Source organism: Etheostoma spectabile, unplaced genomic scaffold (genome assembly GCF_008692095.1).
Source record: "Etheostoma spectabile isolate EspeVRDwgs_2016 unplaced genomic scaffold, UIUC_Espe_1.0 scaffold00005250, whole genome shotgun sequence".
Classification (NCBI taxonomy): Eukaryota; Metazoa; Chordata; class Actinopteri; order Perciformes; family Percidae; genus Etheostoma; species Etheostoma spectabile.
The window spans coordinates 1-17,344 of record NW_022603242.1 but is presented as its reverse complement, the minus strand read 5'-3'; the positions used below and the strand labels follow the sequence as shown (position 1 = coordinate 17,344).

The window sequence follows — 17,344 nt, the reverse complement described above, 5'->3', positions numbered from 1 at the left end:
GTCCGTCTTTAAAGTCAATAGGAGGATCCATAGACCAGTCACTCTTTATGGACACACAGCTGGGTCCAGGTCCAGGATTCTGCTGCTGCATCCTGATACAAACAAAGACCGTGGGTCAGCAACTTTAACCAAAATATAATCTGATGAAAAATGCCTTCTCATCTCATCATCTGGATCCAGCATCAGCAGCATAGGCACTGGATGAGAGGAGGAACATTCTTCAGCTTCCTAAGACAAAAGAGTTTTTTAAATTTCATAATTCACCTGGAAATCAATGACTGATGAATATGAGATACTGGACTGTTAGACCATGCTGATTTAGATTTTTATTGACAGGTGGGCACACCTAGGTGGGAGGAAAGTGTAAAGCGTGTGGAATGAGGTTCAGCACCTCCATAACTGAGGTCATGGTTCTTTCCTCGGCAACCTATGGTAATGAGCTTTAGGTAGTGACCAAAAGATAGAGATTGATGATACAAGCAGCCAAAATGAGTTCAGGGCTGCAGAGGAAGGTCTGACTAGTCTACACCCCATTCTGGGATGGGAAAAACGTGCTCTGTATTAATGGGATTTCTTTTAACCAGCAATAATCGGTCTGGTGGTTCTGGTCCTGGTATCACTGGGCATCAGATTAAAATCCCATGGTGTAAAACCTATACCATGAAGCTCTGAAAGAGACATATAAAGTTCATTTATAAATTATTACCTTTCATCAACATCTTGTCCATCTTTGATGTCAATAGGATGATCCATGGACCAGTCACTCTTCATGGACACACAGCTGGGTCCAGGTCCAGGTTTCTGCTGCTGCATCCTGATACAAACAAAGACCGTGGATGAGTTACTATTGTGTGCTCATCTCAACTCATACTCAAAAACTAATCTGTTTGTGGTCGGTTAGCTCGGTTGGTAGAGCAGGTGCACATATGTAGAGGGTCAGGGTTAGAGTCAGACCTGTGACGGTCTTCCCCCTCTCTCTCTCCTTTCCTGACCTGTCCTATCATTAAAGTATTGCCCATCAAAGAATCTTTAAAAAAAAAAGTAATCTGATCAAAGATATTGTCTCATCTCAGTCGTTGGCTCTTATTTGACTAATAAAGTAAGAAGTTGTAGGCGGACACTGTGATGTCACTGCTGACATGATATACTGTTGAGTCCTACATGAGACTACAAAGATCTGGATCCAGACCTGAATCTTCTTCTCAGGAGGGTCATTGTAAGTGCTGTTTATATACGTGATGTGTTATGACGCATAATTAATGTACAATTTAAATTAAATTTATGTTTTATATTTATGGTCTCATGCACTCAAGGAGAAAATGTGTTAAATGTAAAGTACTGTAGATGTAATAGTTAAAGATTTGGTCTATTGTTTATTGATCTTCTCTGAACTAAAGTTCCCTGTTGTGGTTTCTGCTGAGATGGAATTTGTTACTGGACCCAGGGAGGTCTAGTGTGACCACATGTTACGGTGCTGGGGGGGTTAAGTTTGAGTTACACTGGCCAAGGTGAACAGTAAAGCACTTTCAAGGATTCAGGATATATATATATATATATATATATATATATATATATATATATATATATATACATACAGTAGTTCTCACAGCTTGACGTGGATGCATCAGTCTAAGGACAGAAGCAAAGCACTGAACCAACCTGTGTCTTTGTTGTCATGAAGAGAGCGTTATGTGGTTCGGTACTAGGATTGGATATTGTTATCAGCGCTGTGGTCTGGCAATTTGAGACTAAATGCAAAGAGACAATGCGGGAATACTGTGGACTCTAATAGCAGGGCTCCAACACCAGGAACATGTGGTCTGGACTAAGAACCATCACAGACTACAAGAGGAAACCTGCAGGTCTCAGGTAACCTGGACCTGATGGCCAAGCTCTTAAGGTGTCTGCAGATCAACTGAAGATGTCTTTATTATATTATTATAACAATGACATCCTAAACTCATTACTATATGCTGAGAATTCTAGTCTTTAACAACTATAAAAGTCTTTTATTTTGTATGTAAATACAGTATGAAACATATTCAAGTGAATTATTTATTATTATTCTCAGGAGAGGCCGAAAAAAAAGTTCATTTTCAAATTATTACCTTCCATCAACAGCTTGTCCAACTTTAAAGTTAACAGGACGACCCATAGACCAGTCACTCTTCATGGACACACAGCTTGGTCCAGGTCCAGGTTTCTGCTGCTGCATCCTGATACAAACAAAGACCGTGGATGAGTTCCTATTCACCAAAATGTAATGTGATGAAAGATGGCGTCTCATCTCAGTAGATAACCAGTGGTTGTCTCTTTGTTGCGTATTCCAGTAAGAAGTTCTTATTAACTTGATATTGAGAGTGAATCCTGATGGAGGAGTGATGTGAGTGCTGAGCTCTAACATGGAGAAGAGTCCATCATCATCTCACCTCTGAGCTTTGGTCTGGCTGTCATGGTCCCCCCACAGAGTGGTTTTAGAAGGAGGGGCTCCCTCCTCTCTGTCCTCACACTGACTCATAGCAGAGTCCACACCTGCTGGGAGACATCACCTCTGTTACTATGATAACCTTTTCATCACAGGACACATTAGTCTCTCATTCCTCTCTAACATGTCCCAGATGCTGTAGAAAACAGTGAGTCAGCTCTTTCCATCAGACACCCTGAGCAGGTCCATGAAGGACTCGGAGTCTCTGGGACAGTTGACACATGGACTGTGTAAACAGCTTTCAGTCAAACCAAGTCTGTCTCAGTGTTGGACATGTCTGTGTTTTAGTTCCATTAAATGTAGAACCAAGCTGTCGGACCAGTTCTGACACTCCTTGCATTTTACACTGATGACAGACACACCCTCTCTTACACGTACGCGCACACGCACACGCACACACACACGCGCACACACCCACACACACACACGCACACTTTATAGTTGTCAGTCCTTCCAGAAAAACATGATTATGTGACCACATAATTCAACACAAACACACACTTACACACACACACACACTAACACACACACACACACACACGCGCACACACACACGTTACTGCACTCTGTAACTTTTTCTCCTTTTACCAAAGTAACAATTTCAAGGCAGAACTTTAACTTGTACTAACAAAGTCATGTGTTGGTACTTTTACTGCAGTCCAGAATGATCATACAGGAACTCTGTACTGCAGTAAAAGTACACACACTCAGTGTCAAAGTACTACTGGGTTTTAGATAAATGTCCCACGGCCCCAGTTGATCAGAGCTGTTTGGACACTCCCTGTTTTTTTGTGGTGTAGCCACCAGCGTAGTTACGTTGTCATCTTCCTCATTCTCACACACACACACACATACACACACACACACGCACACACACACACCACACACACACACACACACACACGCACAATGGAGTATGACAAAAGGATTATTACTTATTAATCAGTATTGATAAAGATAAATAATGCGTTGATTATTTATTTAATTTGATAAAGTGATCAATATACATTTTCATAACTTTACTAATATTGATGAAATACCATTGATAATAGCTAATAACTGAACCTGTGCTTCCTAAAAACACAAAAGAAATAATCAGCAGGTTGATCAATAAAGAAAAGAATCACGCAGCATCATATAAAACTGCTCCAAACAGTCAAATGTAGCTTACACCTGAACGCACCACAAAGACAATCTCATCATGTCGGTACTTTACTGAAGTACACAAGATCTTATGCTCATTCTGTACTGCAGTAGAAGTACAAACAACTCTGTGTCAAAGTACTACTGGGTGTTGGATCAAGTGGATCAGAGCGATCCGACCAGTTTTTCCACTGATGTGAACTCAGATAACGTTGTGCTGTGGTTGTGACCTGAGAACTAGCAACAGTAATACATGCTAATCATTCTCAAACCACTCTCCTTTACTCAGATGGACACTCATCTGGATCATAGTCTATCGAGACAAATCTGAAGAACAACCCAGAAAGAAACTTTTCTTCTGTCCAGTCCAACAGATTGAATCAACAGTGATTCTGTTCATCAAACATTTCCAGACTCCTCTGGTCAGATTCTCACCTGCTGAAGTCTCTTCAGGTCAGTTTCCAGACACGTCCCCCTTCATGTGTCCAGGAGACACTGGGAGAGAAGAAGTTGCTCGTTGTCCCTCGTCAGTCCTGAAGTCGATGTGCATTTGATGTGAAGACGCCGTCACAGTTCATAACTTCAGAGTCAGAGAGACGGCAGAACCAGTCCAACCTGTTCCCAGAGCCAGTCAGTGTGAGAGAAGTCCCCCATCAGATGATGGAGTTCTACTATCTGTCCACTAGATAGGGCTAACTGACCATCTAATGAGCTAAAGATCAGCAACTTGTACAGCAGCAGGTATCTCTCCAAGTGGCCTCCGTGTGACATATACATCGACGTATACATTGTACATTTAGCTTTTAATACTTACTACCTTGATACTTCCTCCACAACAGCCCCTGATTCTCATGTGGCCCCTTGGGTAAATTAATTGCCCCCCCTTTCCCTAGGACAACGTATGTAGGAGACTGGCTAAATTAATTCACATACATCTGCTCATACGGGCTACTTACACACTTATACAGTTTGGTACATTTAATACACACTCGACAGGGAGGTATTGGCAGAGGTGGAAAATAAGGAAATACATTTCTTACATTACTGTATTGAGCAGTTTTGTTGTGTATTTTTCAAGTAGTTTTGAAAATGTACTTGATTTTAAAGTGAAGGATTTAGGGCTGTAATCAACCATAGAAAATCTTGGTCGACTGAAGTCGTGAAATTTTTGACTAAAAATCGACTGGGGGGGGTTCGGAGGGACGGAAAAAAATGCAAGATTAAATAACTGTACTGTCCCACAGTACTTGTGCTTGTAGCTATTTGCAGCATATCAAATCGTTTTTGACCTAATTATTTTGCACTGAAATGCCACTGGTCTGTTGGCTCTGACAGTGCTGCATAATGTATGTTGTCAAAACTGACTTATATTTGTTGGTGTTGATTTCTTTGATATTTTTATTAGAAAACTAATGTGCAGACAGCCACACCTGCTGCTGCAGCTGGCCCACTCCGTCACTGCTGCTGACCCTGCTGCTCCAACTGCTGCTGGACCCTCTGCTGGTCCAGTGCAACCCAAATTATCCCTTGAAATGGTACCCAGCACTACTATTTAATGAAAAATAATTTATATTACATTACATTATAATATAGTCTTTATATTCTTCTCAGTAATAGGGAATGCAAATGTTAACAAATTACAACTTTAATTTTGGAACAAAGGCCAACGCCTAAACTTTCAGCTGTTTCTGCTAGAAGGCCAGAGCAGGTGGAACCAGGACACGGGCTGCACAGTCTCTAACCACCAAACCCTCCCATCTCCTCAGCTACTCTGAAGACCTGGTCCAGTTGGTCAACACCAATAAGCTGAAGGTGCTGGTCGGAAGTATGTTCCGTTTTTCCAGCCTCCGCCCAAATACACCGGTATGTTAAGCAGCAGGCATGTTATTCACCATTCATTAACTCTGCATTTACATATTATTGTTTATTTATGTATTTGTGCTCATTCATGCTAATAAGATCTCTCTTTATTATGTTGTCCACCTCCCAGGAGAGCTTATTGGTGTTGACTACTTGTATAATCAGACAGGGCAGCCCATTCAGGACATGAACCAGACTCTGAGAAGATATCAACATTGGGGGAGAGCAGGAAGATGAAGGCTTGAGGACCAGGATCTAGACCCAACAGTTGTGAACCTGATAACATCAGCATCTGTTCCAGGCCAGGTGTTGCTTCATCCAGCCAGCCTGCTGCTGCCTCAGTGTCCACCTGCATACCATGCCCCCCATACACCTATTGCCCCTCTTGCTCCATCAGCACCTCCACCTGCCAGTGGTCGCCCTGCCTCTAAGGCAAGGTTTAATAAGATGAAGGTGGAGTACAACACTTGCAGGAAGTGTGGACAATTCAGGACCGCAGAAACTGGGCACAGCCAATATCAAGGCACTATCTACTGCCCAATACAGAAACACTGTCAAAAGAGTTGTGGTTAGATCAGATTAAAAAATCAAAAATGTAAATGTAATGTAAATAGAAAATGTAAATAGTTAGATTTTACTATGCATACAATACTATGATGTAGTGTGATTTATATGTTATGTTTGTTTTTACTCTTTGTACAGAATAGTTTGTTGATTCTCTTTTTTTCCTCCCTGGCGTAAAACCTTTGTATAGTCAGTCATTTCTTGTGCTAAACAATATTTTCGTTACCTGAAGACATATTGTTTTGTTAAGATCAATAATGTAATAAAGTTGGCATGTATTATATTATTGGCTTCATTTCAAGATTATTCCAAATGATAGTGTACACACTGCTGAGCATATGACTTGCCTTTATACACCTACTTCCCTGCAATGATTACTGGAAGACATACTAGCTTTTAGAGAAAAGAGAACTACAAATGCTTGGTTTTACCTGTAATACATTGTTTAAAAGAAAAAGAAAATTATTTATTACTAAACAATACTTAATATAAAGACTAACTTTTAATATTGACCAAATATAGCACGATTACTAAATGTATGCAGTACTAAAAACAGATATATTGTTCAAAAGTCAATCTAAACGTTATAAATTATTTGTTTAAATTTTTCCCAACCTTCCTAATATCTTATTCCTCCAAAACTTTGTTTAGTAGAACATTAAAGTTGTGGACAGTGTAATTGATCTTCTGGCACTAGGTGGGGATTGAACCTGTGACCTTTGAATCTACGTTAAACTTCCCTTATTTCCCAGAAACATTCAAATTTCAGCAATTAAATTAAAATCTGACTTAATAGAAACTATAAAACTCTTACACTATGTGTGTAATTTAGCATCTTTCTCATCTTTTCTCTCATTTCTTCTTTTTTTCCTCCTTTTTCCTCTTCCTTTTCCTCTTTTCCTTCTTCCCTCCCTCTTCCCTTTTTCCTCTTCTCCCCCCCCCCTTACAGACTATTGTTCCCCAGCTTTGGCGCAGCGGAAGCGTGCTGGGCCCATAACCCAGAGGTCGATGGATCGAAACCATCCTCTGCTTTTTCCTATGCTTTGAATCAGTAGCACGTTTGTTCTAGTCTGTTGCTGCAAGTGTCTGAAGTGACATGTCCCCACCTGCTGAGGGTTGACTTACTTGCAGGTTGAGGTTATTTATCCATAAAAAAAGAAACTAACCTGCTGTAACACCCATAAAAACAATTAAAAAAAATATACTACACTTTAGTTAATAATTACTGTAAATAAAATCTGTAAAACATGTAAATTTAAAGTGCTTGTTGTGCTGTTTACCAGTCAGATTACCACAGGAGGTAATTTCTGTTGCAGCTCTTTTAAAGACTCCACCATAATACCTGCTGGAGATGCCAGGTCCTCATACATGTAAAGCATGAGCTCTACCACTGAGCTACATCCACTGAAGATTTTGGAATTCTTTTGACTTTTTTCTGAGATCAACTCAGACTAATCTTTATTAATCCTTTTGGGATGACTCTCGCAAGGAAATTGAAATATGTTGTTTATGGCTTTAAAACCTGTAAATGCAACTGCGGTGGCTGGAAATCAAACCTGGGCAAAATGATTGCACTGCTACGATATAAATCATAGTCAAAAAGTAACACACCTGTTGCCTTTCTGCTGGACAATACAACGCTCACTGCAAATCTTGTGACACAGACAGATAATAAATGGTGGAAAAAGTTGGCTTCCAGTACCTATGAAGTAACACAACACTGTTCATGAAGGCACATCTGCAATTGGGGTTACTGTGATGTGTCATTGGTTTGCTAGCACTCTAAAAGAAAACCTTTCGTTGCCAGCAGGATTCGAACCTGCGCGGGGAGACCCCAATGGATTTCTAGTCCATCGCCTTAACCACTCGGACACGACAACATGAAAAAAATGTTCATACCTTTTTGAACAAATGTTCATAAACTTTTCAATTGGTTAGCAGTATTTACCAGACACGGGCAAAGTGCAAATCGTGGTATCCTGCCTGTGTCTGTGGATCCTGGAGGCCGCTTGATTGATTGATATGCTCCCTTATTTGTACCATAAAAGAGATCTAATTTTTTATCAAATCGGGTTGGGCAAGTAACCTTTCTGGTTACTTCTTGAAAAATAAAGCAAGTAACCACACAATGAAAACTACTGCGATGGCTGGGAATCGAACCCAGGTCAGCTGCTTAGAAGGCAGCTATGCTCACCACTATACCACCATCGCTAGACAAGACAGTTGGTGTCCTTAAACGTTGTCTTTTTCTTTTTCCTTTTTATTATATTAAGGCATTAAGATCAATTTCCAAAAGTTAATTTTTTGGCAAAGATTGCAAAGCCAGAAATCTTGGTGAAGTCGTGGACTTAAATTTTAACAGCCACATTAAGACAATTACAAAGTCAGCCTATTATCACCTTAAGAAAATATCAAGGGTTAAGGACGTATGTGTCAACAGGATTTGGAAAAAACTTTGCCATGCTTTCATCTTCAGTAACTTTTAAATCAAGGCTGAAAACTTTTCTTCTTGATGTTGCCTTTCTTTAAATGGTTATTCATTTCTTTAATGTTTAATTTTGTATACTGCCCTGTAACTTTTTTCTTGTTTTTATCTATTTTTATTTTTAAACTGTTTATTGTTGTGTTTTATCCAACCAAAAAGGGAGCCTATCAATTAAGCTGACTCTACGAGGATCCACAGACACAGACAGTGCACTACAATTTGCACTTTGCCCTTGTCTGGTAACTACTACTAACCAATTGAAAAAAAAGTTTCTGAACCTTTGTCCAAACAGGTATAGTACTGCTTTTCAGGTTGTCGTGGCCGAATGGTTAAGGTGAAGAACTAGAAATCTATTAGGGTCTCACCGCGTAGGTTGAAATCCTTCTGACAGCAAAAGGCATTCTTTAAGAGTGGTAGCAATCCAATGACACATCACAGGATATCAAATTGCAGATGTGCGTCCACGAACAATGTTGTGTTATTTCTAAGGTACTGGAAGCAACCTGTCTCCACTATTCATGTTCAGGGTAATTCCTGTCCACTTCCGGGAGAGGCCCTCTGTTGTGGTACAAATAAGGCGGCATATAAATCAATCAAGCTGCCTCCCTGAGGATTCACAGACACAGGCAGTACACTACGATTTGAACTTTGCCGGTGTCTGCTATTACTGATCCTGTGGACTATTGACTTGCTTCCTGCTTCTTACAGTGCAGATGCTTTGCTGCTTGCTCCTGCCTCTGTTTGCATATTTTTGCTGATAATCTTGCTTTTCCTGGACTATACATTTTTTGTAGACATAGTAGGCTATTGCCATATTTTTTAAATTTTTGTGTGTGAGTGTGGCCTACCAATAGCTCAAGCCTGTCCTACAGTGACTTTAGCTGAGACTTTTGTTGGGCTTCCTGTTTGGCCAAGCCTATTGCACTTAAAAAACAACGATGTTGTCCTTAAATACATTGAACTCCTAATTCTTTATTCCCCATATCACGTCTCAGACATTAACTCCGAATGAAGACACTAGTCAGAAATGGGATTAGAACCCACGCCTCCACTGGAGACAGCGACCTGAATGCAGCACCTGGGACTGCTCGGCCATCCTGACTGATCCAGCAGAGCTTCAGTAGGACCTGTCTCAAAAATTATAATAGAGTAAATTAAACATGTCATGATAAAGTAGGCTCTCAATCATCCATGTCATAGTTAACAAGGGAAGGTTTCTCAACTGTCAGCCCAAATATATGGAGACATGGAAGAAAGTCAATGTGCTTGACAATGGCAATACATTGCACGGGATGTGAAGGCAATGTGCAATACAGGCCAAATCCTTGGTGGGACTCAAGATCCACCAATGTTTCTGTCCACAATGTCCACCTGAATCCAGAAATGTCCCTGCCAGATGGGAAATAGACTGACAATTGGGTCAACATTGTGCAACTATTTTCAAAATGTCCACTGAGGCCACAGATATACCTGCCAGATGGGAAATAAATCTGTTTTGGTTCCTGATCCATGCTGTTACCCCAAAAGTTCACAACAAGGCCAAGGGCAACTGGACTTGGTAAAAAGACATCAGCAGAAGTTTTGTCTCTCATCCAAGAAATTCTTTACTTGTTTTTTTTACACAGAAAGGGTTGGACACAGAGCCCACTCCCCCACCCATATCTGACAATTGAAAGCTGTGGGGAAGGGGGGTTCCAAAGCTAATAGACCATTCAACAAGCAATTCTGAGGCACTGTATATACTATATAGGGGCATAGGTTGCGTACTTCATTTAATACAGGACCATTAAACCAGATCTTTCTACAGACCTTCATTGGCTAGATAGCAATTCCCATACCGGGAGTTGAACCCGGGCCACCTGGGTGAAAACCAGGAATCCTAACCACTAGACCATATGGGACTGACCACATATTAATACCAGGGATTTTATGAATCAATTCATAGTCTGGCTGGAAACAGGGCTTCTCTTGAACCTGAATGAAAAGATTCTTAAGTAAGTTTTATATTGAAGCTTTGAGTGTTCTTTAGGTTTTTATCTGCTTTAACTATTACCGGACAGCGGGGGCACGGAGCAGAGCAGAGCGCCGTTAGGGAGGAATCCTCCTCCGTGTTCAGCTCCATTTTGAACTGGCAGTAAAAAACTTTATGATGAATAGAAATGTTGACAGGTTGATTTCTGTTAATAACAAACACAACTATAGTCATAGAAAAAGAAAATATATATATGAAAGCCGTCTTGGTTCATCTTTCCACTGTTCCTACAATCACCACTCTGGTCTGGTTGGAAACTAAAGGATCTAAACTAAAAGGATGTTCCTCGTTAACTAAAAGGTCTATCTCTGTAGGGATCCATCCATAATGTTGTCACACACTTAGAATAATGATCTGAGTCTGTCAGCAGCAACAGCACAACCTTTAGTGGACGCTGACTTTACCTTTAAATTAGGAGTTTAACAGAGACACAACAGGAAGAATAAATCCATCAAATCAAGTCCCCAATAATCAGCATGTGGCCTTGTTTTATTCAGGTAGTCAGCATGGAGCTGTTCCACATTCCCAGACATTTAAAACAAGTCAATCATTGGCGTTATTCTACGAGTCAGATGAATAAATCAGCTGTTTGCTATTTGAGCTGCTCTGTTTCCTGCTGCTCCGTCATTCTTTAGTGTCCTCTGGAAACAGGTGCTGTCCTTTATGTCTCTTTTGGATGACATCATCAGTGTCTTTGCTTTAGTCTGAAGAAACTCCAACAGATTTAAAATCACATGCAGTCACAGAAAATACAAACAGGGATAGAAAATGTCAGACAAAGAATATGAAATGAAAAGTCCCCAAAGTAAGAAAATATAATGTTAATCTACCAAACAACAATAACTGGAGAGCATCTAATTAAACATGGACGACTTCCAGTATGTCGGTAATGATTGGACCATAACTCTTAATATTCTAAAACTACAACCTATTGTTCTACAACTGCAACTTAACATTCCAGAACTGCACCTTACCATTCTAGAACTACAATGTAACCTTTTAGGACTATGAGCAACCTTTTGGGAACGCAATTTATAAAAATTCTAAAACTTCAACCTATTGTTCTTGAAATGCAACTCAAATTTCTAGAATGAAAGCTTAACTTTCTAGAACTGCATCTTAACATTCTAGAACTACAGCTTAACATTCTAGAACTGCAGCTTAACATTCTAGAATTTGAAGCTAAAATTGTAGAATTCAGCTTAACATTCTTGAACTTCAATCTAACATTCTAGAACTGCCAAGTAACATTCTAGAACTGTAACATTTCAGAAGTTTTAAGTAAAATTTGGGACTGCAACTTAAATCTTGAGAAGAGCCTGGCTAGCTCAGTCGGTAGAGCATGAGACTCTTAATCTCAGGGTCGTGTGTTAGAGTCCCACGTGGGCGGAGGGTTTTTAGAGAGGGAATCCCTGAGTTCTGCACAGTATCAGGTGGCTGTATTGCAGTGGATATGCTGTCATTTGCAAGATTAGCAGTTCCATCCTTGTTTAAAAATTCCTGAAATTTACCAGACTGAAATGTGCCTGCATTCTACAATCATGGTCTGTGCTGACCTCATGTTCCTCAGATCAAACTAAAGTCTGGTGACAATGCATGTTCAAATTCTAAAACTTCAACCTGTGTTCTAGAACTGCAACTCAACATTCTAGAACTACAATGTAAGATTTTAGAACTGTAATTAACAGTTTAGGACCGCAACTCATAAAATTCTACAACTTCAACCTATTGTTCCAGAACTGCAACTTAACATTCCAGGACTGCAGGTTAACATTCTTGAAGTTTGACCTAACATTCTAGATCGACAGATTAACATTCTAGAAATCAAACCTAACATTCTAGAACTACAATAACATTGTAGAACTGTAAGTAACATTTTAGGACCATAACTCTTAATATTCTAAAACTACAACCTATTGTTCTACAACTGCATCTTTTCTAGAATGAAAGCTTGACTTTCTAGAACTGCATCTTTACATTCTAGAACTTCAACCTAAGATTCTAGAACTGCCAAGTAACATTCTAGAACTGTAACATTTCAGAAGTTTTAATAATAATAATAATACATTTTATTTAAAGACGCCTTTCTTGCACTCAAGGACGCCGCACAGGGAATTCATAAATTAAGAACAGCAAAACAAATACTATACAACAGCAAACAAATACTATACAACAGAAAAACAAATACTATACAACAGCAAAACAAATACTATACAACAGAAAAACAAATCTATACAACAGCAACAAATACTATACAGCAAAACAAAACCAATACTATACAACAGCAAAACAAATACTATACAGCAAAACCAAAACCAAAACTATACAACAGCAAAAGAAATACTATACAACAGAAAAACAATACTATACAACAGAAAAACAAATACTATACAGCAAAACAAATACTATACAACAGAAAAGGCGGAGCAACAGACTTTAGGTGAAATAGGCAGTTTAAACAGATGTGTTTTTAGTTGTGATTTGAAATGGGGGAATGAATCAATGTTTCTGAGTTGGGGGGGTAGTGAGTTCCAGAGACGGGGAGCAGAGCGGCTAAATGCTCTGCCCCCCATGGTGGTGAGACGGGCGGGGGGGACAGACAGGTTTATGGAGGAAGAGGATCTGAGGGAGCGGAAGGGAGTGGGACGCTGGAGGAGATCAGACAAATATGGGGGGGCGAGGTTGTGGATGGCCTTGAATGCTAATAGAAGGATTTGAATTTGATACGGAACTGGACCGGGAGCCAGTGGAGCTGTTGGAGGACAGGAGTGATGTGGTGGATGGAGGGGTTTGAGTTATGATGTGGGCAGCTGAATTCTGGACCAATGAAGTTTGTGGAGGGATTTGTGAGCGAGACCGAAGAGGAGAGAGTTGCAAAAATCGAGACGGGAAGTGACGAGACTGTGGACAAGAATTGCAGCAGTGTGGGGGGTAAGGGAGGGGCGGAGGTGATTGATGTTACGTAGGTGGAAGTAGGCAGACCGGGTAATGTTATTGACATGGGGTTGAAAGGATAATGTGCTGTCAAGGATGACACCCAGACTCTTAACCTTGGGGGAGGGTGAGACGGAGCAGTTGTCAATTGTGAGAGAAAAACTGTCTGTTTTGGAAAGAGTGGCTTTGGTGCCAATGAGGAGAACCTCGGTTTTATTACTGTTTAATTGAGGAAGTTTTGGGTGAGCCAGATTTTATTTCAGAGATGCAATCCGTAAGGGAGGTGGGCGGGAGAGTGGACGAGGGTTTGGTGGAGAGGTAGAGCTGGGTGTCATCGGCGTAACAGTGGAAGTGAATGTTAAATTTGCGTTAGATATTGCCGAGGGGAAGCAGGTAAATGATGAAGAGTAGGGGCCCCAAAACAGAGCCCTGGGGCACACCTGAAGTGACGGAGGAGGGAATGGATTCACAGGACTTGAGTTGAATGAACTGTGTGCGACCAGAGAGGTAAGATGTGAACCAGTCTAACGGAGTGTGGGTGATGCCAATGGAAGATAGCCTATTGAGGAGGGTGGTGTGACAGATGGTGTCAAATGCTGCACTCAGGTCGAGGAGGATGAGGATGGTGAGGAGTCCAGAATCAGCTGCCATTAGGAGGTCGTTGGTGATTTGATGAGTGGTGTTTCAGTGCTATGGAGGGGGCGGAAACCAGACTGGAACTGTTCATACAGGTTATTGTGGGATAGGGAGAATGGAGTTGAGAGCAACTGTTTTTTCAAGAATTTTGGAGAGGAAGGGTAGATTGGAAATAGGACGGAAGTTTTGAAGTTGGATGGATCGGCACCAGGTTTTTTCAAAATAGGGGTGATGGCAGCAGTTTTGAAGGATGTAGGGACGGTTCCAGTGGTAAGGAGGAGTGGATGATAGCAGAGATGAGGGGGACAAGTGAGTTTTAAGTGAAATTTTGGACCGCCACTCAAAACTTGAGAAGTGCCTGGCTTTTCTGATATTTTTTAAACATATGTAAAATTACAAAAAAGATTCATAACAAATTAAACAAGTTTTCTTACAACAAAGGTTTATTTCTACTGACAGTCTGCCGTTGCGCCACAGGGTCTTCTTATTAATGCATATACACATCAACTTTATTTTGGATTAATGCATATACATATCAACTTTCTTTTAAGCTGCAGTTCTGGAATGTTAAGTTGCAGTTCTAGAACAATAGGTTGAAGTTTTAGAATTTAAACATGCATTGTCACTTTAATTTGATCTGAGGAACAGGAGGTCAGCACAGGCCAAGATCGTAGAAAACGCAGGCACATTTTAGTCTGGTAAATTACAGGGATTTTTACACTGGGATGGAACTGCTAAAGCGATTGACAGACGATCGACCCCAATACAGCCACATTATACGGTGCAGAAGTCTGTGGCTTAGTTGGTTAAAATGCTCTTTTGGTAAACAGGTGATCATGGGTTCAAATCCCAGCAACACATGGTTGTTGCAGCGATTACTTCTGTTTGCATCCCATCATCATGTCTTTCCCATGCCACTCATTAAGCCCTGGTAGCAAATGAAAAAGGCATGTTGCTTTACACAGAAACACTACATTAATACAGGCTTAAGATGATACATTAAAACACATTAAATTCAGAACAATGCAAGGGTCATCTAGTTCATTCTTCTGGTTTTGTGGTTCTGTTTATAGATCATACATTAATTTGCAAAATCCTGTGGGTCTTGACTTCAGTGGTCCGTCATGGCCTTTAACAAATCCGGACCTGGTGGGTGTTGAGGACTGCGGATCACGGAGCAGACACGAAGCGGAGTGGATCTGCAGCTGGTGGAAGTCACGGGTAAGGCCTCCTGTGTGGCGTGAGCGTGGCATTTTATGGTCTTTGCATACCAGAAACTTTTCTGAGTGGCGATGTTGCTGATAATCTTGTCTGTACACATGGGACTGAAATGCTTAGGAACCCCATCAGTCATTCAGAACTGCCCAAGGTACTTGTGAAATAGGCTCTTTTTTGTCTGATTGATGTTACCAACTGTAATGGCGTCTGTCGGGCCTCAGGGGTTCTCTGCTGTAAAACAGAATATAACTGGGCAACTGGGCAAAATTAAATAATGCTTGTTAGGCACTATAGCAACACCAACAAAAATATATATACACTCTTTCTAGTGCTGATACATAAATATTGATGATTAAGGCACTGAATTTGGACCCAGGATCTCTTGTTTACAAGACAGGTGCTTTAACCACTAAGCTACAGTGCCTCCTACAGGTTTGTGTGTCATGCAAGATTACAATGAGTTAGTGACCGGGTTCCAACCATCCATCCGTCTTTGTCAAGCAACTCCAGCAAGGGACCCCGAACTTCCCTTTTCTGAGCAACTGGGGGGTCCTTAGTGGACGTCAGAAGGCACTGTTGCGGCCGTAGCTGTTGCTCCACGATTCGTGCTGGGCCCTGAAGCGTCCTCCCAGTCTGGTTCAAATGGTGATGGTCCACCTGGTGGACCGAGCTTCACTGGCTCCACTTTAATGTTTGGGTTTCTTGTTGTTTCAACAAGTATAATATTACTGAAATGTAATTAGTAATGAGTTATATTACTGTGTTAAAGCAAAAAGGAATACATTACTTATTTGCGTTACTTTTGTAACACGTTACTCCCAATACTGCAAGTCAGTATACTGTATGTTTAGCTTATTCAAGGTAAAAGAGAAATTGAGAATTAACATACACCTGCTAATGGAGATGCTGTTGCTTAGTTGGTTAAAGTGCCTGTCTAGTAAACTGGAAATCTGGGTTCAAGTCCCAGCAGCACCTTGTTGTTGCAGAGATTACCACTGTTTGCATCCCATCATCATGTCCACCCAATCCCCCTGCTACCCATTAAACAGATCACTTTGCATTCAGTCTCGTAATCACCATAAAATTAGGTATCACTGAAATTTGAACTTGTGTTGCTGCAGTCAGAGTATACAGTGCTTATCATGAATGGGCCAGTATAGTATATCGATCATTTTGTTGATAGCGCGCAGGCTCGCTACGAATGACTCTTGACTCTGTTGCCCCTCTAAAAAAGAAGATAATAAAACAAGACGGTTAGCTCCATGGTAAACACCTGAAACTCGCAAATTAAGCAAAATATCGCGGAACTTTGAAGAGTTGGCGTTCACCAAACTGTAAATTCTCGTTTATCTGGCAAGATAGTCTTAAAACGTATAGGAAGGCCCTCCGTAATGCCAGAGCAGCGTACTACTCGTCATTAATAGAGGAAAATAGGACACAACCCCAGGTTTTCTTTCAGCACTGTAGCCAGGCTAACAGAAGGTCACAGCTCTACTGAGCCAAGAATTCCCATAGCTCTTAGTAGTAACGACTTTATGAGATTCTTCAATGATAAAATTATAACTATTAGAAGCAAAATTCACCAAGACCTGCTTTAACTGGCACTGACTTATCTCTAAACTCAGGAACCTTAGAAACAGCTGTAAAACCAGATACATGTTTTGACTGCTTTGCTTAACTTGCTCTTTATCAATTTATTTCAATTATTTCTTCATCTAAACCTCAACCTGCCTCTTAGACCCATCCCGACTAGGCTACTTAAAGAAGTTTTACCATTAGTCAACACTTCGCTACTGGATATAACCCATTTGTCTTTATTAACAGGCTATGTACCACAGCACTTTAAAGTTGCTGTAATTAAACCTCTTCTGAAAAAAACCAACCTTGATCGAGATGTTTAGCCAACTATAGACCATATCCACCTTCCATTTCTCTCTAAGATTCTGAGAAAGCAGTCGCCAAAACAGCTGTGCGACTTTTTGCATAG

General features: G+C 40.6%; 2 non-coding genes across 2 annotated transcripts; both read right to left on the bottom strand.

The window, feature by feature from the left end:
- Positions 1 to 8,191: 8,191 nt before the first annotated feature.
- On the bottom strand, positions 8,192 to 8,263 carry trnar-ucu (transfer RNA arginine (anticodon UCU)). The gene has a single exon. It is a non-coding gene; the product is annotated as a tRNA-Arg (tRNA).
- Positions 8,264 to 10,366: 2,103 nt separating this feature from the next.
- trnae-uuc (transfer RNA glutamic acid (anticodon UUC)) lies at positions 10,367 to 10,438 on the bottom strand. Its single transcript has one exon. It is a non-coding gene; the product is annotated as a tRNA-Glu (tRNA).
- Between the last annotated feature and the right edge of the window lie 6,906 nt (positions 10,439 to 17,344).